This window comes from Colletes gigas, unplaced genomic scaffold, assembly GCF_013123115.1.
Source record: "Colletes gigas isolate AHSC1104 unplaced genomic scaffold, ASM1312311v1 Colletes_gigas_Sc00006, whole genome shotgun sequence".
In the NCBI taxonomy this organism is placed as follows: Eukaryota; Metazoa; Arthropoda; class Insecta; order Hymenoptera; family Colletidae; genus Colletes; species Colletes gigas.
The window spans coordinates 3,275,019-3,301,802 of record NW_025106635.1 but is presented as its reverse complement, the minus strand read 5'-3'; the positions used below and the strand labels follow the sequence as shown (position 1 = coordinate 3,301,802).

At 41.8% G+C, this 26,784-nt stretch overlaps 1 protein-coding gene across 1 annotated transcript in view; it reads right to left on the bottom strand.

Annotated features, from left to right (window-relative positions):
- LOC122395785 (ankyrin repeat domain-containing protein 6) overlaps positions 1 to 26,784 on the bottom strand; it is a 98,688-nt gene that overhangs the window by 59,028 nt on the left and 12,876 nt on the right. The window lies entirely within an intron of this gene.

Sequence of the window (26,784 nt, the reverse complement as noted above, 5' to 3'; positions counted from 1 at the left end):
TTAAAATTTTAATCGAATTAAATATGCATTCTGTGCATTGCCATTGCACAGATACTTTCAATCCTAAAATAAAATAAACAACACTTACACGAGTGATCTGTAAATTAATATTTATTTACTAATTCAAGTATTTCATTTGCTTCGAATGTTTCTATCGTATCATATTTATAATAAATTTCATCGCCTTGGTAACAGTTGTCCGTGGGAACGTTTACTATGACCGGAAAAATATCGCGTTATCTATCGGAATAACTCTATTAGAGTAGATTAAGTGCTTTTTCTGAGCACGACTACGCACGCTGGCGATAAGCAACTCATGTGTGGACGCTGGTATAGTAAATTCGACTGTACCTGCTACGAGTGCAAACAAAGCGCTAGATAAGAGTAAAAAAAATATATTAAATTGAATGAAACCTGTAAAAAAAATATTATTTTAATACCTTAAACAATATAGCCTATAGCCTGAGCAATTTTACGATAAGTTTTACATTTGATTTGGACTTAAATCATTATTATATAAAATTCACTTTATCTGAACACAATTTTTTATAATAAATTTTGATAACAATAGGAATATTCGGTAAATTATAAGTTTCTATGAGAAAATTATGAAATCACCAATGACGATGCGAGATGTAATATTCATTTATATAGTTTTGCTGGTGCGGTTAATAAATGGAATAGAAAAAGGGAATTGAAGGCTGTTTGTTTTCCATATTTCGAGCGTTAACAGCGATTAGCAACGATAAGATCGGATCGGCCCAAAGTACAATAAAGCGTACCAGGGTGCAATTACCATCGCGTACACGTAATTACGTTTGTTACGCGTGGAAACGGGACTCGGTCGCTTAAGTAGCGCTGTACAGCTCGCTTAAAACGGACACCGCAAAGGTTGCGCGAACACTCTATAATTCACTGCACGTACTCACGGTATCGACCTACGATAGTGTCGTCGGTTAATTTGTTGCTTTCACGACCAGCCACGCTCGCCAGGCGCCGATCCCCGAGAAAATAAAATTATCCATGTTAAGTAGGCGGTTCGATGCACGCGCATGACGAAGGGAGACCGAGAAATAGACAAAGAAAACGAAAACGACCGAGCAATTGTTCGATAGGGGTGAACGGTAGATACAGGGTGGCTCAACGACGACGAGCAAAAATAAACTGAAACTGGAATAACCGACAATCGAATAGCCAACTACAAAAACTGGACGCCTGACAAACTTTGAGAAATCTAACGTAATAAATAATATATACAATCGACTCGAAAAGTAAATCAACGATGCAATAAATTGCGTTTGGTACATAGGTGCACGTGATCAGCCATAATCTGCTTAGTTCGTTCGATATGGCTAGTCACCATTGCTTCTATTTCGTGATTATATATACAATGTCAGAACCATTAGTAGCAAATGCTGTAACAGCTTGTTTGCTGTCGCTTCTGCTAAGAACCAGTCATCCATCAGAATTACCAGCGTTTCCGAACCTGTCGCAATGACATGATACATCAATCGTTTCGCCCCAACATCGTCGAACCTCGAAATTTTTACAACAGGGACTGTAAAATTGTTAAATTATAAATTGACGTTAAGACGTTTAAAAGTAACATAGGCAAAAAATGAACCCTATGCAGCCATCGTAATCTCCATTTTGTTCACAGCGAATTAGCGTAGATAGCTCTGAATAATTATTCAGATACATCACGACACTATCTGACATAATTCCACGTTCTGTGGCAGCGTGCATCCGACATGGAAGGACTATAAAAGCGAAACGTGAATAAGAATATCTTTGTTATTAATGTCCAATGGTGACCATCGTTTTCGAATCATCCGCGATGAATTAACGCGACCGATCATTTAACGCCACTCTTGCCCGCGCAAGTTTTTTACACACCGAAACCTCTTCATTACCCGGACGGAAAAACAAACGATGAAGTATGTCGACGAAGAAGGAAATCTTTCCCTTTTAGTAACCTAATGACGATTGATGATCAGCATTTTGTGGTTGTCTCTATTCTGATGAATTATAATGAGGAACTCTATTATAAGCTAAGTTGCATCATCATTTATCATAGAAGACTTTAACCTGTAGATAAAATGCACTTTCAAGATCACGTTATTATGCATTCGTACGCGAGGAGTGAGATTCAAGGCCCTGGTGTGAACAAACTTTACAACTTTCCACACCTTTGGTTCGATATTAAGCTTGATTTTTTTATACCTTTTTCCTGTGATCACCCATCTTTGGGATGTGAAATCAGACAAGGATTCCGTGCCAAATAAAAGATCGAGAAGCAAACAATGGCAAGAAAAAGGGCGAGCAAGAAGTGCTGGGAGAACAAGATACGAGAAAGGATACAGAAATAAAGACGAATAAAATAAGTATGAGACGCCAGAGACTCCTAGTTGACCCATGACCGGAAGTGGTACGTGCCTCGTGGAGGCGAGAGAAGGGCGTACGTCCGTTTTCAAGGGACAGGGCCACGAATAGAGGATAAATCAATGCGTGGGCGTTGCTCGCGCGTCTTGCAACCAGGCTCCCTTCCGATTGTTTACATATTCACCGACGGTGCAATTGATTTTACCAGAAGGCGTCGAAACGTTTTCGATAAATCGTAAACTACTCCAAACCCAGACCTTGCAAGATAATATTATAGTTCGTGCACGATACGAGTTAATTGTATAATATATTTTAATTCATCTCTCTAAAATATGCATAAACTTCCTGTGGAAACGATACGAGCGTTGGATGTAATTGAAACCTCAGTGGATCGCGGCGCAGTAATTTATATTTTCATTTGTTTCTCGGTATTTAAGGTTTAATCGTTTGGTTGGATCGGCGGCGCTAAATCACTCAATGTCGAAGACTTAGTTCGCCAGCGGAGATCGCTTCATCTGGCGCGTCCATACAGCGAGGTAAATCGTGCTAGAAGCCACGATTACGAATTGATTTACCGTGTAAAAGGGCTTTTCCCTGGCGCACTTTCATGTCGTAGATCAGAATGATCTGTTGTCGCGTCCCTGACAGTCGATATATTACCGTCGCCCAAGGATTAATAACTCCGCCGCTAACAACATTATTATACACTTAGGCTCGTGCGTCTTCGCAACGCTTCTGCATTCGAATACTTCTATAGGTAAATTGGACACTTCGATTCTTGTTATACAAAGCTCGACAGACCTTGCAAGCGACTGTATTGAAACATAGCAATGGGATAAAAACGATACGAGTACACCGTGTGCAAATAACTCGAAAGACTATATATTTCAGGGGTAATTAAAAAGTTGCGAGCAAATTATTTACTAGACTCATCAGAAAAGGGAATAGACCAGTCATTCTTTTAGACGGTGGATTAGAAATAATGATAAAACACGACACGGTCGGCTCGTGCACGGCTCGATGGACCCTAAGCCGGTTGATCGAGGTCCCGCTGTATTTCCTACGTTTCCAAGGGCGGTAAAAAAATGTCACGTCGTCGTCCGACAACCGTTTGATACACGACAAAACCAGATTTAATCCGCGACAACACGGCCGACACGCACCATTTCCACAAAATTGAAATCGCGCACGATAGAGAGCCGATCGACGTACGAGGAAGTCCATATTCACGAGGGAAGAAACACGGACGTGGACTGAAAGGGAACGAGCCAACGGTGGTGGGAGTCGGCTAAAGTCATCCTGACAACCGACGTGTCCGCGAAAAAAACTCGCGAGACTCGTCCCGTGACTCGTTTCACCTCATCTTTGAGCTAGAATCCGCCTCTGACAGCACGACTTGAGTACATCATCAAGCCTCCCATTACGCGGTCCGCCTCGATTTTGGCCTAAAAGGATCAATCAGAGTGATCCAAACGCGAGCAAACCGATCGATCGAACCACACAATGCCACGTTTTCTGAGAATAAAATTTGTGTTTTAGTTTCTGTTTAAAAAACGAAACTTTTTGGGAAGAGACGATTGAGAAGATTGTTGTTTAACAAAATGTTAATGAGGGTTAAAATGCACTTTGCAGAACGCTTGGAGGAGCTGAAGATTTTATCTCGATAGTCGAAGTGGCTTCGTAGCGGTTTTTCCATCGCCAGCGATAACTGTAACGCGCAACCGTACGACGCCTGAACGCTGTACGAGACTCTTCTTAATAAATACATTACATCAGGGTCGGCAAGAAGTGACAGGGAAAGATAGAAAACTGCTAGAGGTTCTCACCGTTGCCTTTGAAAGATTTAGATTTCATCTGGCCGCTTGTAACGAAGGAGACGTCGCCGTTTGTTACGAAGCCTCCGTATGGGAAACAATTTATATGATGTAAGATTATTCAAGATACGAAACGATAAAAAAATTGTTTCATATATAAATAAAGCAGCTTGGAAATTGCTAGCCCCTCTGGTTACCGAGGAAATAGAAATATGTATTCGATTCTGTTTTTGTTTGACCACATCCACGTCGAGATGCTTACAAAATTTAATGTGTGTCCTGAATAATTCACGAAGCCACTCGAAAGTAACGACCAAAAGTAGCTATGCAAACAGAGGCGGCAAACAAACTTCAAATTCCTAGTTTGCTCGTCAAACAAACTGCGTTCCACGAATGTTTTCCAAGGTATAGTTCCTTCCCACTTTCACTGTGCCGTGTGTCACCGCGCGGAAAAAGAGCTGATCCATTCATTAAATCTTACATCTGAAACCTGTCTCGATAACCTCGATACCCGCGAACCCGTTAACGAACACGCTTCTACGTTTCCGTGTGTATTATAATTAACCATCTCGGTCGACCAGGCGATGCATATTCATCGCGGGAAGACACGGGGGTCGAAAACCCGATCGTAGAACGTTTCGTTTAAAATCGTTGGACACGGTGTGCAAACATTTCACAAACTTAACTTTCAATTGGTAAAATGTTCTAATGATCCACACTGTTTAAACGTGACCTGATTCATTGACAGTTAATTCAATCGATGCAATTGTCTCACAACTGCTCAAGAAGATCAAACAAAAATATTGCCTAGCTCAGAAAATGCAGTCTTGTTGGAAATCGATGTCCCCGGTCTGTTTAAAAAGCTTCTACAGACAATGGTGATAAATAAGATGGCGATCTCGATGTCTGTGTTTCGACGTAGCCTAATCACGTTGGTAGATCGTTCGAGGCCGCAAGTCCCACGCCCGATAACCGCCCGTTCCCTCTATCATTTATCTCGGGAAAGATCGTACGAATCAGGAATACGCGTGCGTGTACGAACTCTCCGGGGCCCCATTAAAATTCTCCACGGAGTCGTTGCCCGAGTTTCCCATCCGAATAACTGTAAAATCCCGGACGAACCGAGGCGCAAGGACGCGCCTGAAACGCAACAGGCTCGTTCCTGCCCGCGAAGAGTGATGAAGCACACCTACCGGATCATTTGCTCTAATGCAGCCGAGACGAGCGAATCCTCTCATTATCCGGATGAGGAACATTTAGTTAAGCACCTATCCAGTGCGGCGCTGGGACCCAGCTACAAATTACAATCATCTCGACAGATTGCGAGCTGGTCGCCCCGGTTCCTGCCGCGTTCGCGTACATGACGAGCATTAGTCCACTGACATCGATTAACTTCTGAGTGAGACATTTGGCGCTACGATTGCTCCCGCCTACCGATCCACGCCGGCCAGAGTTCGGCAAACGACTGCACACCCCTTCCAACCACGCTTCATTAGCTACCTCAAAGTTTCCCCAGCGCATTCCCTCCTCTGTTGCTCGATTCGAACAGAAAAACGTGTTTACAAACGCGATACGATGGTTACGATACCCACCAGTTCCAATGGTTTCGGTCAATAGTCTATGGATAAGTACAATATTCATATCTACGTTAAGATTGCCTCGTTAGAATGAATTTTTTTGCCTTTTTGTCAACACGTGCATCTGATCTGAATCTGGCCTACCATTAATAGGAGATAACAAGTCAATCTTATGTCTCTCGAGGAATCAATCGCACAAATTATATGATTAATTTCAAGATGATCTGTTTGATGTCACACGTGATTTATGCATGACCGTGTACTGTCCAATTTGAAACGAGTAGCCAGACAGTTCTTGAGCGAGCGATTTCCTAGCAGATGGACAGGTTTTGCCGGACCTATCGCCTGACCTTCTCGTTCCACAGATGGCAGATAAAAGAAAACGAAAGCTTCGCGATTTTTATCGTGGATCAAACATTCTCGATCGTACGAGGCAACGATTATGAGAAAATAAAATGTTGAACTATCGAGGAACTTCGTAAAATTTATTTGCACCAAAATATTAATGGGCAAAAAGTGGATGTTTGTGAGATAGAGCGGTGCAATTGCTTTCTTGCAACCTTTCCGAAGGCACAGTGGTGTTAGAAATAACCTGACGATAGTCATCTTTCGGAAAATAAAGGATTTTCATATCCCGCGGTGTTAAATACCAGCTGTAATAATACCCGTTGTCGGCGGAAGATTAATAGCCACTAATAAAACGTATCTGCAGCAGCAACAGCTTCCTGCATTTTGCAGCCGGTCGCTGAAAAAGGAATTTTCAGTGTATAATTAAAGATCTCGCGTTTTCCTTAGCGCCAGTCGCGCAACAATTTTCGAAGACGCTCCCGGTAATTTGATCTGACCTATGCCCGATTAGGATGCTATTAGAAGCACGCTACAAATTAGAAAATGCAGGATTACAAACTTCTTGTGCTCTAATTTGCAACCGATCATCGGTCACTAATACATGCGACCACCGTGGTCACTCCATGGCGTATAAATATTAATAAATCGCGTGTATTTTATCTAGTTTCTCAAAACTCTAAAATTTGCACTACGTGGAAAATATTTTAATTCCAATTTATCAGGAGTCAAAGAAATTTTAATAATGAAATGAAAAATTCTTGTACGAGTGTTTGCCTACGGGGAATCAATAAATTTCGATTTCATCAATGTCGTCGGCGAGAAATAAATCTTCGTGTATTATCTTAGGGGGAACGTGTCAGAAATAAGTGTCACAATGCCGCGAGTTAAAGTACACGTTTCGAAGCTCTCTTCATTAATTTCTCGTTGAACGTAAAAGGAGAAAGACGGGATAGCAACGCGGAAAACATGAAATTAAATTTCGCGCTGTTCCGCGTCTTCTGCCCCGTACGCTACTTGGTCTAATGAGTTTCTGATGCAGCGGACATACATCACTGTCACGCGAACGATTAATACTTCGACTCCGCCATAAGTAAGCGATACACGCGCGAATAATTGTAAACAATTTGTAACAAGGTGGAAATAACGCCATCGAGTTCGTTTCGAGTATTCCCGTTTCCGATAAACAAAAACCGAAACCGTCCTCTACAATTATTAATAATTAGCGCTTCCCTCGATCCGCCTAACCGTTATACGATCGCCTTGCTGCTTCTATTTTCTACTACACCTGTTAATTTATTAGTCGTGTAATTAGTATACGTATAATCGTTATCCTATTTGAAACATCGCGAATGAAACTTTTTGCTCGACCACCGTAGTTAATATAAATTCTAATTTATATCGGTTTAAACTTTGCCGACTGTAACAGAAGCTTTTCTTATCGTGACTCGATATTTCATGGCATTACGTTTATGCCCGCCCTGGGTGTCTCTTTAAAATCAAAATATAATAAAAAATATAAGATATGTAGGAATAAATTATAAAGATAGATTTTCAATTTAGTTTTCTTTACATTTGGTAACATTTGTTATATTATACAGCATCTCTATTTGCGTTTCAAACTTAATAAAATAAGTATGTCGAACATCTCGATTCCCAAGCATTAAAGTCTCTCTTCGAAGACTGTCAACTTGACGATATTCCTTGTCAGACGTTTCGGAAGTTGTCTTTTTCTCCGTTCTTCAAACAGTTCGCATGACCGATCCCTCGACTAAGGGAAAGAGCAATTCTCTCGAAGATATCTTCTCGGAAAGATACTCGGTTAAAGTGTACCAAGTCGTGACTTTCGAGATGTTGTCTGAGAGATCCTCGAAAGGATCGGGCACGAGTTCTTCTCGGAATTCATGATTTCGTTTCCGCGGGTCAACGGGTCACACTTATAATTGCTTATTAAAACGGAACAGCGGGCCGACTAACGAGGGCGATACTTGGGGAAATATGTGTGCGTGATAGGAGAGATTCGTACAACGAAGGGCGTCTTCGTTTGCTGTGTGGCAAGTTTTAAATAATATCGCTATAATCCTCTCGAAGCTGTTCCCGAGATAATATTATTTTGCTCTTATTAAGTGCATACAGTACGTTTGCACAAACACATAAACTACGAAGTGACAAATTATCGTAATGCATTTTATATTCGAATCGTGATCGAGAATGATCGTGTAAAAGTAATTGTATATCATCAGTGAATATCAAAGAATACTTGCAAGGCGTGTAAGTTGTTTTATGTGGGAATAAACGACGCCATAACTGGTTGGGCAAACACTTGGATAAAATTAACGAACTTTTTTCGACTTATTACGAGAAAAATTTATCTTCGAATAATGACACACGCGTTCGCGATGCCGCGTTACTTTTAATCAAACGCAGAAGATTATATACCGCGGATATTTAAATAGTATCTCTCCGCGCGCAAATTAAATGTACTATTTCAAGCATTTTAGCGACCTAGATGATTTGCAATTATATCTAATGACTATCAACGATCGTTATATATCTCGCAATAACTCCGACGATAATTACGATGCGCGTACGGGGAAATTACAAGGTTCGTCGACAAAGAGAAATTATCAAGAGCAATTGAAAACGACTAAATTAAATCTATATCGCATTCTAAAAGTATAAATTAAACGCGTTGTATAGGAGCTCGGAGTCGAAACGAATACACCATACGCGACAATATTTACACCGCAATAACGAAAGTAACAGAGATACAGCCGGTGTATTTATTAGTTAGACGGACGCGAGATAAATAATTTAACGAGCCCGCTGCAAATACGAAACATTAATTTGCGTGTAAATTAGGAGTACTCTACGATACCCGGTGGCATAGCGAAACATAAACGCGATTTATCGCCCAACGGTCGCATTTTTCCGATGCAAATTTATGTTACCAGCCTCTATCGAAGTGTGCCCGATAACCTGTTGCATGATGCATCGCTCAGACATTCCGAAATACACGTGTTACGCGAATACGATTGCATTTTTCATCGCGTTCGCGAGAAACGTTACCAGTAAATCCCCGGGGACGCTGTTAATAAATTTGCACGCTCGCGTAAGCAAATATCGGTGGAATTATGAAAACCGAGAGATTTATCGGGGGCCTAGGTAAGGTCGTAATTAAACAGTTTCGAGCAATTTGTAAATCACTGTAGAATTTTTATGCACGATAATCCGACGATATGAAAATAAATCGATATCTATCGCATCCTCTGTTTAATAAATGTGCAATTTTCTCCGTATTAATTTCTCTATGCATCGACACTTTCCTCTCGAACCCGTTTCAAATCGCTTCCACACTTTCTCCGCGCCTGGTTAATTCCCATCGACGCGTCAATCCCACGGCCACCAAACAACGTTCGACGATTTCCGTCGCGGTTTAAGAGACTTCCACGAAGCTCCTCAGCGTCGCATAAATCATTTCCATCGCCTGAACATGAACTTTTAATAACCGCTCGAACGACACCGTCCCGTTATCGACAGGTAAAGTCTGTCGTTCGTCGAATGTCAACGAACCCTGGAAAAAGGATTTTTCCCCAGGAATAAATGAATAATAATAGGCGGTATCGACGATAAGAAGCACGACTGCGTACGGTGCAAGTAGCGTTGCTATTTATTAACGAAGACATTAACGCTAGCGCTGATTTATCATTACATTGACCCTGCTCTGCGCGCCAGGTCGCGGTTCGCACGCGCGAGTGCTTCTATGATAAGTGCGTTTCAGTGTAAATGCTTGCTTCAGAGGTTTAACCCTTTAATGGTATATCAAACGAGGCAATGTTTACTCATTTTTACGCTCGAAATATAAATATAAATATAAATGTGAATATAATTTTACTTTCAAGAATGTGAAGAATCTAGTTATCTGATTATGTGACGAACGACGAAATTTTATGGAATTTTTACTCTCGAGAACTATCAGGAGAGAAAGGAGCCAGTAATTTGAAAGTAATGTGGACTCGAACACACGCTGACAGCAATTTAGTCTTCTTTTTGTGGGTTTCAAATCCATCCTAACAGTACTTCCCGCGTATCAAAGAACACCTAGCATCGTAGATTACGAAAATTACAGTAATACTTAGGGATCTACGAGCTACCACTGGCGAATCGTATTCAACTAGGTTTTTTTCCTCGTTTTTTGTCGGTTAAGAATTCGATTAACCACTAGAATGATGTCTTCGAGGCGCGATGTGTGCCATCGCTCATACGCACCGATAAAAAATCATGACGGATCAGTGATCTACGCCGCGATTACTCAAGATTTTCATACATTTCCCGAGATTTATTATAACCATCTGTACAATTTGTGGGCTAACCATCCCGGTAATATTTTATCATTGATTTTTCCAACGGAAATCCGTAGTCACGATATTGTAGAACGATTTTTCCATTTATTCAAAGTCAATGGAGCACAAACGATCGCAGATTTATCGGGCGATGCTTATGGATCGTATTTCAGCCGTACTTTCTAGCAACAGCGAAATGAAAATGCATTAAATTCTAAAGGTTATTCATTTCCCTCCGCGAACACTTACACGTAACCAGAATCCCGCTGAAAAATCGTATTTAAATGCCAACGGTTATTTATTGCTGCTTTTCAACAACTTGTTACATTACCAACCGCGGTCGCGCGAACAACCTCAAAAACGAGTACGATTTTCATACCGATCTACAACTTTTATTTACGATGCGACTTTTACGATTTATAAATATCGATTTGTCCCAAACTAGGCTTCGTTGATCAAAATCACGGAATGCGTTGTGTACGAAACTAGCTTTGATTGCGCCGACCGGGTGATCGTTAAACCCGAACAGATCGAGCCAGAGGATTTACGATCCCGACAGAGATCGGGGGAAGAGAACGACGCTTATTTTCAATAAGAACGGAAAATCGACGCTTATTTTCCACGTTCCGCGACTTTACGCGTCTCTCCCGCTGCGCGGGAACTTTTAATCCATTCCGATACTGATGCATCGCCGCGTGGAATGCGTCGTGGGGTTTGTTGAACTCGATTGCACGTTCCAAGCACCTAGGATGTTTGCTCAAGATCGTCTACGAGATGTTTATGTGAAATAAATTCAGATAATCCCCTCGTATAACACGGTGCTTCTAGGACAAGTGTAAAAAATGGCGAAAATCGTATAACCGTGTACGAAGTGAAACCGTTATATTCGATGTGGATTTTCAGGAGCACAGTTTTGTAAATTTCGAATAGTTCTAGCGTTGATAAAATGAAATGACTGTGACGTGGAACCGATTGGCTAGGGGATTCGTGCAAACGATGGCTGCTTTCGATGCGGCTACGCAACGTTCCTCGCCATTACGTATCGCTCGTTACCTGAAAACGCGTTAATTAACAGGGTACGCGTTTCGAGGTATTCACGAGTGTTCCAGCGAAGAACAGGATGCGTTTATATGCACGCCTGGTGCAGACTGTGCGTGAAAGACCGCATCAGCGTCTGTGCATCGCCCTCGGCGAAAGTCGCTAATCTCACCTGCAAACCCGGAGAAACGACTACGTAACTTTCCCCTCATCGGCGTGGAGCAATTTCGATCTACATACTTACACGTGTACACGGCGGACGGGATCTGCGCGGCTATCGATGGAACATCGCGATTCTTACGGTCACGAACCATTTTCTGATCGCCCCGACACCGCCACTCTCCGCACACCCCGGAGCCTTTGTCGGTGCATACGCAATAACCGATCCTACGGAGCGATGAAACCCCGTGGATTTCAGAAACCGTGCAATCCACGGTGTAAATTAACTATGATCGGGGAGAAAATCGACTCGACGAATCCTAAATAGATTGACAGACCGTGATCGTTCCGATTCGAAACGCCAACGCGGTATTCCCTTGCTCGATGCCTTCATTTCTCCCCCTGCAACTCTTTCCTAGTTTTCGTCACATTCAGTTTACAAGTGTCAGAGAATATTTAATAAACAGTTTTTAATGTGGAATTTACTTCGACAGTTGAATCTGATATTTATAGTATAACCTCTGACCCGCGAGTTTAAATATCGACGACTATAGAATCGTGAGACCTAACTGGGAATGATACCGGAAATTCGGAGACTGTCACTATCGGAACGACAACTTGGGAGCCTCTAGCGTCGAGCACCGGCCTTATAGAGTGATCAGGATCGAGCCTTACGATCTCGAAGACGCCAATATCAGGTTTTGGCATCGTGGAGCCACGTATATAAGGACCATACGAGCCTGGGATCGTCCGCGCGAGGCCTTAAGAACTTGATTTCATCACTAACGCATCTTACGATTTTGAGGTAGTCGGAATTGGATCTTATCACCCTGGAATTCTCGTAATCGGGGCCTTAAGACCTTGGCGATCGCACGTATTGAATTTTACGATCCCGAGATTGCAACTTACCCCCGTATGGTTGCAATACTTTCACAAGTTAAGATAACGAATTATCTAACAAAGTAAAAGAACGTCTTTTGACTTTGAACTTGTAGAAATAATTAGCGCAATTTAATGACCACACAGTCGTTTTGTCTGACGCGAACAATAGCCTAGAACAAGGAAGAACGGGGACGAAATGGTCTGAGAAAATTCCACCTGCTATTTTCTCGGGGCGTCTGAATGGCCGCGAATACATGATGAGAAAACGTGAGCTCGGGTTCGAGCATTTAGCCCGACGATTAGTTTTCTGGCGATTCGTTCACGCGCCCGCCCGGCACTCCATTTAACGGAGGCGGCCACGACGCATTCGCTGGCATAATCTGCCGGCAGATTATTATTTACGACAGCCCGATAGAGAAATTACCGCGGTTTCCTAGGCCGGGGCGCCGCCTCTGATCGATTTTTCCCGCTCCTGACCAGAATATATTACCGACGTGCGCCTCACGATAAAGACGAGCTGATTTATCGTTTAACTATTACACCGCTCCGAGGGCCGCCTTCTGAAGACTTGCTTAAGCTTGACCGACATACCGTTGATAGGCAGGTTTATTCGATCCTCTATCTTGCCCTAAGAATCTTCGACGCGAACTTTATTCTTAATAGGCTGCCTTTGGCTCTCGACGAGAAACGTCCGTAGTACCATGCGAGCTTTAAGCTATTAAGTGACCACGGAATTTAAAAGTTTCGTTAACAGAAATAAAATAAATATTGACACGCCTTTCCAACTCGCGAGCATCGAACTCACTGTGGAAATCGAACACCAAAGCGGGCAGTTCCTAGACATCTTGGTTCACCGCAAGATGGGAACCTCAACCGAGTGTGCCACAAACCGACACTGTTCTCATCTTCGAAACGATGTGTAACCACAAGAATTAAAATTACAAATTGTAACAAAGGTTCTGAAGTTTGAAAAATATTCTCCGATAAAGAAAAGATACAATTTCCACGCGGAAGTTTGAACCAGTATCGATCGTCGATGGAAATCTTAGTCTCTCCGGGTATTTTCAGCGAGTCGATAGCTCCTGTTACGAGCCAACCACCCACTGAAAGGATTACCATTAGCATCCGTTCGCCCCGTGTATCAGGAACACAGGCAAGATTTTAAAATCGACGCTACTCGGGAGTAAATCACAAATCGCACAGGGTCAAGCTTCCTCGATCGTCGGACATCGAGTCGCTGGTACAACGGTGGCCTACGTATGGATCCACGACGAGAAATCGATCGCGATCGAATGGTGAACACGAGCTGGCCGCGGCTACGAAACGAAATAAATAAAACATAGGAAGGTAACCGTGTGTAACTGTACACGCGATCCGAACTCCGGATCGACATACGACCAGTCTTTATTTCCGCGATAAGTCATACCCCATTGACACGTTATAGGACCACTTTGCGGGCCGATTAACTCGAACGTTAGTGGACAGTTACTGTCCAGCCAAAGAATATTTCTTCCGCGAAACGCGACGGTGCACGACAAAGGGCGTGTTTAATCGACCGATCGACAGGATGTAAAATTGTGTTTGGCGCGATGCCGTGCAAAATTTAGGATCCATAGCGAGGGCGCCGTCGATCGAGCGGGGAAATTCGCCATGCGAAACGGAACTCGTGTCCGAGCGGTCGTGTGCGACGAAAAAATTTACTAGATCGAATCGATCAACGTGTTTACATCTGATGTTTTATAGATATACGTTACGAATGGGAAACGGTACCTTGAACACGCGAATTAACTGTTACGATGCATAACTTGACACTATTTTAACGAAAACAATTACTTAAACATTTTTACATTCAAGTGGTATTCGCAAAACGAATCTATTCTTTTTCGTGACCATTCCTTGCACGAACAAATACAAACCAGATTAAATAGTACACGTTTGAGCAATTATTTGGAATTAAATCGTACGTCAAGGGATTAAACTTAGATTCGACCATTCGAAATGTTTTGCAGACATTAAACGCTTTTTCCTGTGATAGCATATGGCTTCTTAATAGCAACTCGATCGTTATAACTACTCTGTACCCAAGGACGCGCCAAATTGTCCGCGACCTTGAATTTGGTTCACTTTTTTTCTCGAAATCTTTTTAAAATTTCTTGTACAGTTTTCCAGATCTCTCTGTCATTATCCTTGGTTCCCAGTATTGTGGAAGTGCTTTTTAAATGCGCTCACAATGTCTCCTATTGTACCCTTTTTCGTAAATCGAGCATAGCTGCGGTTTCGCTTCCTCGCGATATGAAATCACAAGGCGGAAATTAAGCGAAACGTTATTACATATCCTACACATGCTCACAAACGACGGTATAATGACTAAATAATGCGTAAAAGTGACTTCTTGCGCCACCCTTGATCCTACTGTGGTTGTAAATACACCCTACATTTCGAACCAAGAATTTCTTGGAGGTTTATCAAACACGAGTGCAAGTGGCATTAAGATATACATAAGTCATAAACATTCGATAACTGTAATCTGACTGCTTTGATGTCGTTCGAGGATGCTTCTAACTTCTAACTATAGTTAGCCTTGATTTCAATAAATTGCAATCAATTGATTTAATTACACAATTTCTGGTAATTATAATAATTGAAATGCTTTTAACGATTCTGATAAACCAGTTTAATTCGCGCTTATGCATCTCAAACCGATATCGCGTCGGGAAAACGTAGTTAATAATTTATTTTATCACCGTTAAGTAACTGAAATTATGCGCGCGATATAAAGATTTATGCGTGTAGCGTGGAGTTCCAAGGACAACGGTAATCCTTGAATTAAATTCCGCGGCTGGAACGGGTGCGAACTAAACAGGTTCACCAGCCCGAGTATCTTTCTTCGATCATTATACACGCTAATCTTCTGTCATCTCCGAGGATCGCTTAATGGAAATGTCATTTACGCTTCAACCGCCGTAATCGGAACACGAAATTCGAACAACCGTGTCGACCAAAATTATTCATCATTTATATACAATGTTCTCTTAAAATGTTGCTTCGAACGAGTACCAATTTCTTCGAGAGAAAAACTGCTTTTAAACGTATGAACAGTGTGTTATATTGAGTTATTCAGCCATCTTGGTTGGAAATCATGCCATTTATTCGACAATGAGCATCGAACTGAGCGTGGAATACTTTCGCGAGCCACTGTACGTACTCCTTTTTCCTTAAACAGTGCAACCAGTTCGCGGCGTCGGTGCACTTTACTGTTTCGCACGTTTTGCACCGTGAAATGGCCACGGGTATCTTTGTCGTCGCATCTCACGCTGCGAAACCCTGGCTGCGATCTCATCAACCGCATAATAGGCAGACGTCCGACAAGCTCGACGTGCTCATATTTGACTCTCGGGCCACGACTGCGACGTGCAAAGGCAATTCTGTTCCCCGTGCATTATACCGAAGGTTTTAGAATCCTGTGGACTTAACTGATCAGCGGCATTCGCCAACAGAAATAACAAATTCTTTGCAAACACAGCTCTGCACCGTAATCGTTTCTAATTTAAAGAAGAATCTCCATTATCGTGCCCGATGGGAAACATTTTGCCTCGAACGCGAACGCTAATTTGAATTCTGACCCTCCAAACGACACTTTTGTGTTTGAAACAAAGAAAATTCAGGAACCTATTAAAGTACTAAGTCTTTACCACGAGTTACATACGTGCAGCGCGGTGATTTCAGTACTCTTATCTTCAAATCTTGCTCAAGCCTGTTGCGGATTTATAGACAACACAATGGCAAAATGTCGAAGAACATTTAACGCGGCGACATTTAGAATGTAACTTACAAATTGTCCCTTCCCTTCATCTGATTAATCGACAAAATCGCTTTTAAAGTTCAACACCTCGTGTATCACCCGTTCCAATACTCATGACGGAAAATAACCAATGATATTTCAGATCTCAGACGCCAAACGTTTTAAAACTATTCAAAATAAATAATTCGATAAACGTCGGATATTGAGTTCTGTTTCATAAATAGGTAGATTTTTTTATTGTTTTCGTGTGCAGAAATAAGAACCTAACCGATTCTAACGCGCTATCACCGTGCATATTCAATCAATTTTCCCAAAGCATTAGAATTCCTTCTCGACGAGGGAACTACGAGAACCATGATCTACAAGTTGCAGCATTCCGGGTCTATAACAAGAATAAAACGGCGTACATTATGTAACATAATGAACCGTCACTTCCTAGAATGCGCTGAACCACAGAATGTGTAGAATCATTTTCTGAGGCACTTTAACGGTCTTTCTTGTCGACGAAAATGCGTTTAGCGTGGCGAAGAAGCACCTGTTAAATATTCGTACTGCGCCAACAGGTGCGATCGGACGTTGTTCGCAAAGGAAACGAGGTAAACTTGTAATTAACCGTCCATAAACTTGACAAAAGTACTCTGCGTTTCTTTTTCTGCATACTTCGTTCAGAAATTGACCGTAGATCGATTGTTTAATTCGTAGCGATTTATATTCTTCCTTCAAACATTCTTTATCGACCATTTATTCGCAACATCCGGTGACAAATCGTCAGCCACGGCGTCCCGTAATTGGCAATCAACGTGTTAAAATTATATAAGTGTTCTTCGTTCGTCCAACGAGTCTATTACAATTTTAATTTGCTTTAATGTAGCTTGTGGCGGCAGGGAATCGCGATTCAATGCTAGATTGATCTTTCTCGCGATGTGCCGCTGGTCTCGCGATAAATTAATACCCTAAGAACTAGTCGAAGGAGGATGCTGCATAGCGGAGCGTTAAATGAGCGTGATTTACGCATGATATAACAAGACTGAACGTATCCTAATATATTGGCAATTTAATAGATGCGTTGCCAGAAAAGGAGAAATTAAAATTAGCGAATAAACAGATTTTTTATCACACAAATTTATAGGATGGGCATCGAATTAAGTATATCTTCTTCCCCTTCTGACGATAGAGACCAAAATAAGGCCAAAATTATTGTTAAATATTATTAATAAAATTTGTCCATCTACACGAATTTTTTTCTCGAAAATGAGTAGGATTTCGTGGGTACGTCTATCCACCAAAAATGATTGTAATTGATCACCCTAGCTAAGAATAATTTTTTTAGAACGATTTGATATTTTTTAATTTCGTCGAAAATTTAAGCACCTACTCGAATTTTTTTCTCTAAAATGAGTAGGATTTCGATGGTATGTCTATTGACCAAAAATGATTGTAATTGATCTCCCTAGCTAAGAATAATTTTTTCAGAACGATTTGAAATTTTTTAATTTCGTCGAAAATTTAAGCACCTACTCGAATTTTTTTCTCTAAAATGAGTAGGATTTTGATGGTATGTCTATTGACCAAAGATGATTGTAATTGATCTCCCTAGCTAAGAATATTTTTTTTAGAACGATTTGAAATTTTTTAATTTGTCGAAAATTTAGGCACCTACTCGAATTTTTTTCTCGAAAATGAGTAGGATTTCGATGGTATGTCTATTGACCAAATATGATTATAATTGACCTCCCTAGCTAAGAATAATTTTTTTAGAACGATTTGAAATTTTTTTTTTCGACGAAAAATTTCCAGCCGGAATGGAACTTTAAACGTTAATAAGTTTTTAACAAAGCCTCAATCAACAGATTGGTATTCTTGATTTTCGTCTTGCTTTGGACTCTAGAATCTCCCATTAAAATGTTTGGATGGTTATTCGTTGAAGGAGGAAAGTTTCATTGGAATCGAGACACATTCGATGCCTTAGGGTCATTGCACGTGAGGATCGAAGAACCATCCCGTCGCCAGAGGAGAATGGATAGCGCGATGCATAAAAGAGGTTTCCAGTTCTTGCGCCGCCGCGAAAGAACTCGCAAATCTCGACGCAGTCTAATGGCCGTCGATTATCCTCACCGGTTCGACGATATTCCGGGACGCGCCGGCGGAAGTTTAATTATTTATATCTCGGCACGGACGCGCGTGAAATCGTAGACCGCGACCCGCGATCGACAACGCACGAAACGTGTCGGTGTTCTCGTTATGAATTTCAAGATCCAGCGTCCGGTGTACCTGGTGGCAGGGTGAAAAAAGGAGTGGTCGCGAGGCTCACGACGTCGACCATGCGTGCTCTTTTTATTTCGTACGCGCGCTGTGCATCCCCGATCGAGACACCGGATTCTCCTTAACTCGCACAGTGGGGTATTCGACTTGAAAAGGCGATTTCGAAAATTAAACTCTACGATTTCTATCGATCGCTTGCACTCGAACAGACATCATAAATCTAGCAAAATAAAATATATAGAAAAGGTTGTTGATATTTCTTACAATGTACTTGAGAAAAAATTCTGACTTTGTATGTGAAATTTTGTGCAACAAAATCACATTTTATTATCGCCATACTTCTGTATCCACGATTACTCGACAGATCGCGAGATGTAAAGGCCAGTTGTTAATTAACACCGTTTTCTCTTGACTCATTTCTTACTTAGGAGGTACAGGTGTCCACCATTCACGAAATCTCGAGAGTTTGAGAACCTTTGCTCGTCGTACGAACGATTTTTGAAATAAAAGTGTTATTAGCAAATAACGCAACACTGTTTCCAATAGCTGTTTTGTAAATACGAGTAAACACACAGGTTTTTCGGAATTACTATGCAGATCCGAGAGATTTTATTATACTATTCGTTTTCAATACAACGAGCGGTAATACGATTTATCTTTGTCCGGGTATTTTTAGCGTTCTTTCAGAAAGAGAGGCTGGAAAGCAACGAATGGCAGACGTTGAAAAAGTGGCTCAATATTCATGCACAGATGATAAATGAGAGGTTCGAACGTCAAAGGCGTCCTGTACGACCAGTCATGCGAAAGACGATTATGTGTATACGTCACCGTGAATGTGGATGTTTCAATGATTGTCTACTGTCGCTAGATAAACCTCGGTGAAAGTTCATTGAAATGTTTGTAATTCCTTTGCATGCCCCGACGATCCTGTATACTCTATAAACTGTTACTCGTGCCAAGAATTTCATAATAAATATAGCGCAATTTGCGACAAAGTGTTACGATTTGTATAGAATTCTTATTTTATACGTTTAAGTGCTCCATCGTGTATCGATTATATCGAACTAATTACGATACGTAACGAATTAATCTTACAAACGAGTACAGGGAATACAATCGATTCGATTTACACCAACCGGCTTGACAAACTCGTCGTGACGTTACATTATCTCAATAATTTGCTTCGCGTGCGCGGTGCAACTCGCGTCATTAAATCTAATTATCACGAGGAAACGATCGTCTCAGTTACGTCTCATATGTAAGCGAGTTACCGCCGTCTCATATGTAAACGGATAGATAATACTGTCTAATACGATCTCACTGCCTAAGCAATCAGTGGACAGGTTAATAAACCTACTGTGACACGTTTGGAAAATCGATTAACACCTACGAACATCGAACGAAACGTAACGTGACGTACAAACGTCCAAAGAGACGTTTCTTCAATTTTCGACAAATAATAGTCTTCGAGATTAAAATCGTATGGTGTCTATGGGGTACATCTTTATGGCAAACGGGATAAGATTCACGAGATATTAGACTTAGCGTTGTCATGCTGTAGCAACATTTCCTTCCGAAGCTTCTGGGACTCTTCTTAATCGCTGTTTCATGATGAAGAGGTGAAAAGGACTGTCGGGATCTGATTGGAGGAACAAAGTGTGAAGTTCCTCCGTGGAGGCCTCGAGAAACTCGGCCATCGTTAGCAGAAACGTGTGGTCAATGATGATACAAACGTAACAAGTCAACTCGTCGCAAGGACTTCTGTCAATTTTGTTTAAGTTCGTTTCTTACATTCGATATGAAATAACAGAACTGTCTGCTTTTCAACAATTCGATCTTGTTATTTAGGTTCTCAAGAAATTGGACGATTAGTATAGCTTGTACAGACCACATGGTTCCACCTATAAATGCGTCGATATAATTTTTATTAATAGCTTTTGATAATAATTTTGTTTTTCCTAAAATTCTGCCACGGTCGAGCGAACGTTCTCAGGAATCGTCGACTGGATAATATGCATTGCCTATTAAAATCGTGAAGGTTTTCCTAAAGGCGCCCCTGGGAAGAAGAATAAGCCACTTCCACATGGTTGTCAAAGAAACTAATGCGCGATAACGCCAACAATACGGAGATATAAGGGTATAATTAACGTGCTGTTCCGTGTCTAATCTTCAATTACGATTGCACGTAGTGTCTCGTTTTTATCCGTACATTTGCCGGCGCAAGGCTGTTATCCGGTGTTGCATCGAACCTCTTCGCAGATGCACAATAGACGACCGACGGTGCACGAAGATCGTTGCAACGATGCTCCACATAAAGAGTGATCGATCTCTCGATGCCGTTCGCTCTTGGGAAACCCCCCTAACAAGCCGGTGCAATTTACAATAGCAGCGATTTTCAACAGCGCTTTTACGAGATACAATACTTTAGAACAACCTCTGCCAAACTGTCTTCCGTGCAAAATCGAATTTAATTTAAAACCGCGTATTTTTTTAAGAACCGACAAACTACCAACAATACCATACTTCCAGAAACACCGTCTTAGAGGAATAATACATTGTACCACGAAGTTATTACGAAGACAATAGAAATTGTATGAAACTTATAATTGGACAATCTGGAATAGAAAGTGTTCTTTAATCTACGATCTAAGTTCACATCTTTCAGCGTACAGAACTCGAGAATTTATTGTAGTACGTGTGTGGTTTTATGTGGGTGTGTGTACTCGTTAATTGCGACAAATTTTGATACATAGGAATGAACCATTATTTATGGCCTTTTATCTAAATTAGATCATTTATGCCTATCATCAGGCTCTGCTGATTCTTTTAAAATTTTTTACAGACTTGCAAAGGTTTGTATAACTGTAACAATTTCGAGAGTAGCAAAGTTATTAGCATAGGAAAATATATCGATCGAGTTTGGATGGAGCAAAGTATTTAAATCGAAAGCGAGCGTTAATATTTTCGAAAGAGTGACTAAGGCGAGCAAGTTGAGGCAAAAGTCGATGCCCGGGCGACCCATTTTAACGAGGCCTTTGCACTTTCTCCTAATTAAAACATTCGTATCCCTCGCGCTGCTCAATCGAACGAAAACTGAAAGCGTGACAGCTTTATAGCAGATTTGCCGTAACCCTATTCGCTATGTACACCGTAGGAATGGTTTATCGCGCGGAATTATCCACGAAGGAATTCGAAATTGCATTATCTTTCGTTACGAGTACCAAGCCTTCTTGGGCGTAATAAATCTTAATGTCATCCGCGTATTAAAGAACTCCATAATTTCACATTTTCGACTTTATACTACCATCAGGCAACGACTTTTTCATCCGAGGAGGGGGGCCCCCGAACGGAATGTATAAACGACGCATTAGAGTCTCGTTCGTCACACGACTAATATGACATAAATTAGCTTTTAAACGGAAAGATGCATTTTAAATACCCGCGAACGAGGAAGAATTACGCGAATGTTCACGGTTAATTTGTCACGATAATAAAAGTACTTGTCGACCGTTACCAGCATTTATTCTTCGAATCTGCGCACTCCACACGTTATGATATAGTAATCTTTGAACTAAAGATCTTAAGTTTTCGATAATTTCAATAATGTTCAAATAGTAAAGTATCTATAATATCTCCTCCAACCCTAGGCCATGGGAAAGGAACAATGATCGCGTAATTTATATCCGATAAAAATCCCGTAATAAAGGAAACCGGATTACCATTTACGATACCCTCTTCATAGTCATTTTAACGCGCTCTATTCAACTAGCTTCTTTACACCCCCATTACGCAGCCATTCCAAGCGACTCGTATCGAAACGATTAGCCTCATACCATTTTCGAATCGTTCGAAGCGCGCAGTTAAATTCCTCCGCGTGTCGATGGGACTTACCAGTCTCCTTAGCAGCTTGGAACCGAAATTACAGAAATATAATTTCACAAAAACACACAAATTTCAAATTCAGAAGGAATCCCCGATGGACTAGACAGAAGAATCAAAATAATTTGAAAAAAAAGGTTCGTCGGGGCATTAGAAAGGAAAATAAACTGTTCCTTGCCGTTTTCAGGGGGATCCAGAATAAAATGGTGGAGCGCGGCGCAGTCGACTAGCTTCTTTACGCTCCCATTATGCGGCAATTTCCAGCTGCCCTAATCGAAACGATTAGCCTCTTGCCATTTTCGAGGCGCGCTGTTAAATTCCGGCGCGTGTCAATGGGACTTATCAGTTTCTCTAGCAGCTGGAAGCTGGAATCGCCGGCGATACCCTCGCAGCTCCGTGCATGCAACGATGCAACGTATCCGAGCGAGTGCATCGGATCGCGATACAGTGCATGCCGCGGTCCAAGGAGCGGGGGAACCACACCAGTCAAACTGGTATCATTGTTCCAAGGCGTGCGCTAACGCATACATATGCATACGGCCGCATCGACGCGACGTAAAACTCCAACCGACCGCTGATAGGTCGAGTTTGGACGTTCGTCGGTACGCTGTTTATACGAAAATTTTTCTCGGCCCACCCTATAAGTAAAGTGGTTTTCCCCGTGACTTCGCGGACGGTACGATAAAACTGGACGCGATTATACCGGATCCAGAAAAGCTCCAGGAGCTAAAATGGGCGGATGTTTCTTTTTGTCGAAATCAAAGTCAGCGGGACGCAACGTCGAGCTTCAATATGATCGACTAAACGCGCGAAATAGCTTGATTCGAATATTCGAGGACACCGTCGGGGGAACGATACTTTCTAAACTAACAATTAAACGCCGAAAAGTCAAAGTTTACGGCGCGCGAAATTGCATCGTAAATCGTCGATTTCGAAACGACGGCGCAACCACGAAACTGTCGAGACCTATTATATCATACGCGCAAGTGTAAAAGTGAAAGCCATCAAACTCATAACCGAGAACATTTTCACTTCTTCCTGCATAATCTTCGCGTGTTATCAGAGCCCCGTGAAAATAAAGAACGAACGACGAAACAATATATCAGCGGGCGAACGATTGGTTAATAACAGCGTATTCGTTATAAATGACTGGCAACGCGGTTGGTAATTAGACCTTAGACCGGCACTTTCCTGATAGATACACGAGGGAGATTAACTAGTTAGAAATACGCGAAATCTCTCGATAACGCCGCTTGTATCCTGATGAACGCTGATGAACACTGGGTTCCCTATGGTTCTCGTAATAAGCTACCGGCCTATCACTACTTATACCAGTTTATTCGTCTTCTCGCTGTCGTATAATTACGGAGAAAGTACCCGAAGATGTTTCCAGCCCGTTTTATTGCCGCGAAAGAAGATTTGAACCCGGCTCGTGTTGCACAACTTGCTGTAAAACGATTTTATTGAGTGGCAGAAAGACGCGCCACACTGTATTGCAAGGGGAAACCGAGATCCGACGAAATGTTGACCGAAAGACTTTTTTCTACCGTGCAAAACACACAAAGAAAATTCGCAATTCCTGTACAGTTAATCATTCCACCGAAAAACAGCTGCTTCTTAACGCTAACTTTCGGATCGTTGCATAATATTTAGTGTCGATTTAAATATAGTTGGCGTAATAAATTACAGTTGTGCCTGACTCTTACTTTGCGGAGGATTAAACAGGAGCCCGCGAAATATTGCCAGCCGGCCAAATAAACGAGACGTCACGGTAAAAAATATGGGATTGCAGTCACGTCGTTTGCTAAATTAAATCTCACTCGACACGTAAAAACATCGCGAGCCAAGCGTCGTGTTCCTTTTGGCCGAAACATTTGGGTCTTAGAAACCCCGGGGCAGTCGCATTAATCTGCGGAATTTTACCTGTTCCGAGTCCTCTAATACTCGGTTACCTTTTTGCAACGGCGTGGAACATGTCTGTTCGAAGCCTAGCGCAAGCTCGAGGGTACAAGATTCTAAGAATTTTGCGAGAATGAAGACTCAAACGTTTGCACAGACTTTTAAGAAATTTTTATATTATAGTAAGAATATTCTTTTCTTTTAAACCCTATATATCGAAGCAGATGGAGGAACTTTTAACCGCGTATGATAATCGCCTTCCTGTCTAGGATACCCCGAGAGAAACCTTGACAGAAACAGCCCGACAGATGAAATCCGGTTTGAAAGAGGAAGGATCCCGCACCGACGGACGCCTATGTTCCTCTAAAAAGCTATTTTCAGGCCTCTCATAATTACAGACCTTCCGACATCAGGCCCCCAGACTATAATGCACGCAGAAGAACGTGTGCCAAATTCCTCGTGGCTGAATCGTTCGAAAAACGCGCGAGCCGTAAACAGTGCGTATAAATCTTGGTTGAGAAGAAAGAGGAATCGAAGGAGGCTCTCGAAACGTTCAAGCACGGATCCGCCGTCCGCCTCGTGTCGAAATTTATCGGGTTTGTACATCCCCGCGTCCCCTTTCAGATTCGACTCTGATACGACGATATTTAGAAGACTTACGAGCCTAAACGAATGCAAGAAGCTTATGAAACGTATTAGATGACGCGCGGGTCTGGTCACTAAATAACGTCGCGAGACACATTTTTCGGGTCTCCGCCCGTCCCTTTGCCTATTATATTATATCATTAGTGGGGGCGATAAATTCTGAGATTATTTCCTGCTTAACCATACGCTCGTTCCTCTTCGATCGTACCATAATTCATACGGATACTTTCTCAAGCATAACTACATATTTTTTTTTTAATATCTATGGAAATGTTGGGTCGTTGTAACAAACGAAATTAGCGAAGCTCTTGAAAATTAAAAAAAAAAGTTCGTAATAATACCTATTTCGAAAGTCGAAACAAAATTTATGCAGTAGGGAATACGTGTTGCGAACGTGGATAGAAAAATTGTTCCTAGCTTCGAACGAACGTGTTTTATAGCTCGATAGTTTGTTACAGAGTGGTAGAATTGCAAAATGCCCCGGGTGATTTCCGACGGTGCATCGTGCACGAGAATTTTGCGAACGAATAGCGCACGCAAACTGGCCCTGCAAAGGAAATACTTCAACGGCATTTACAACCGTGAAATTTACGATTCGCCGGCGTTCGCGTTGTGCTTTCATTTGCTCTGCGTTGCTGGTGGTACTTTGGTCTGATATTCGCGATAGATCAGCGAAGCTTTCTAAATCGACGCGCATCTTCTCGCTTCTGACATTTATGACAGAATATTTCACGACCTGTCTCGAGGAATTAGACTCCTAACATCCACGAACCACGAACGAAACTTTTAATAAATAAACTTGTACCGCTTTACAACTTTTTAACAACTGTTCCCCACTAATGAAAGACATTGTTGATCCCTGTTATATTTTGCAACCGCCAGGCAAGCGAAGTCACGTGATATCCGGTGAAAAACGTGTACGTGCTACTTACGATCGAGGCAAGAAAAATTCGAGAACCTCGATGATCTCGTTAGAGAAATTTCTTCGAAGGCCTGAAATGCTCGATCTGTTCCACGGGAAGCTCGCACTTCATCATTCCACGAATCAAAAAACCCGTCTGAGCTTCTCTGGAAGCGCGCATAATGTCTCCGCGGTTTCCATAATCCTGGCTGCGCGCGTACAAACGATTCGAAATGGGCATAGACAGGGACCGCTGTACGTTTCTCCATCGGTCACCAATAAATATCGAACTTTCGTTTGCAGATACCGTGGTTGCGTTCTGTGCCACGTTGCACTTCGCCGGATCGCCTTATGCAGACAAAAGGCGCGCGTATATCCGCCACTATAAGCCGATACTGTACCCCGTGGCAAAAAGCCGAGGCCAAGAACTGTTGGCATAAGGTGAAAGATCCTTTAACCGTTCTTTAACCGTCCGACGATACCAATTCATCTCTCGATGGGAAATATTCGCGTTGACCGCGCGTCCATTATGGTACACGGTCAGGATGAAGATACAGTACGGGAAGACAGGTTCGCCAAGTTTCATTTTACTTCCCGTTTCTCGGGGAGATAGAGTCCTCCGGCTCTGTCTCCTTAAGCTAATTTCAAAGGTCCAAATGTGGAAATTTTCACGAAACAGATAGACGATAAATTGCCCTTGAAAAACGAATTTTGTTTCAAGTGGATAGTTCCGGAGAAAACTATTATTGACGAAAAAATGCTGGCTAGTAATTAGGCAAACATCCTGTACAGAAATTGAAATTCGCTTTCAATTTAATAAACAATTTATAATCCAGTTTTATAATCAATAGGAATT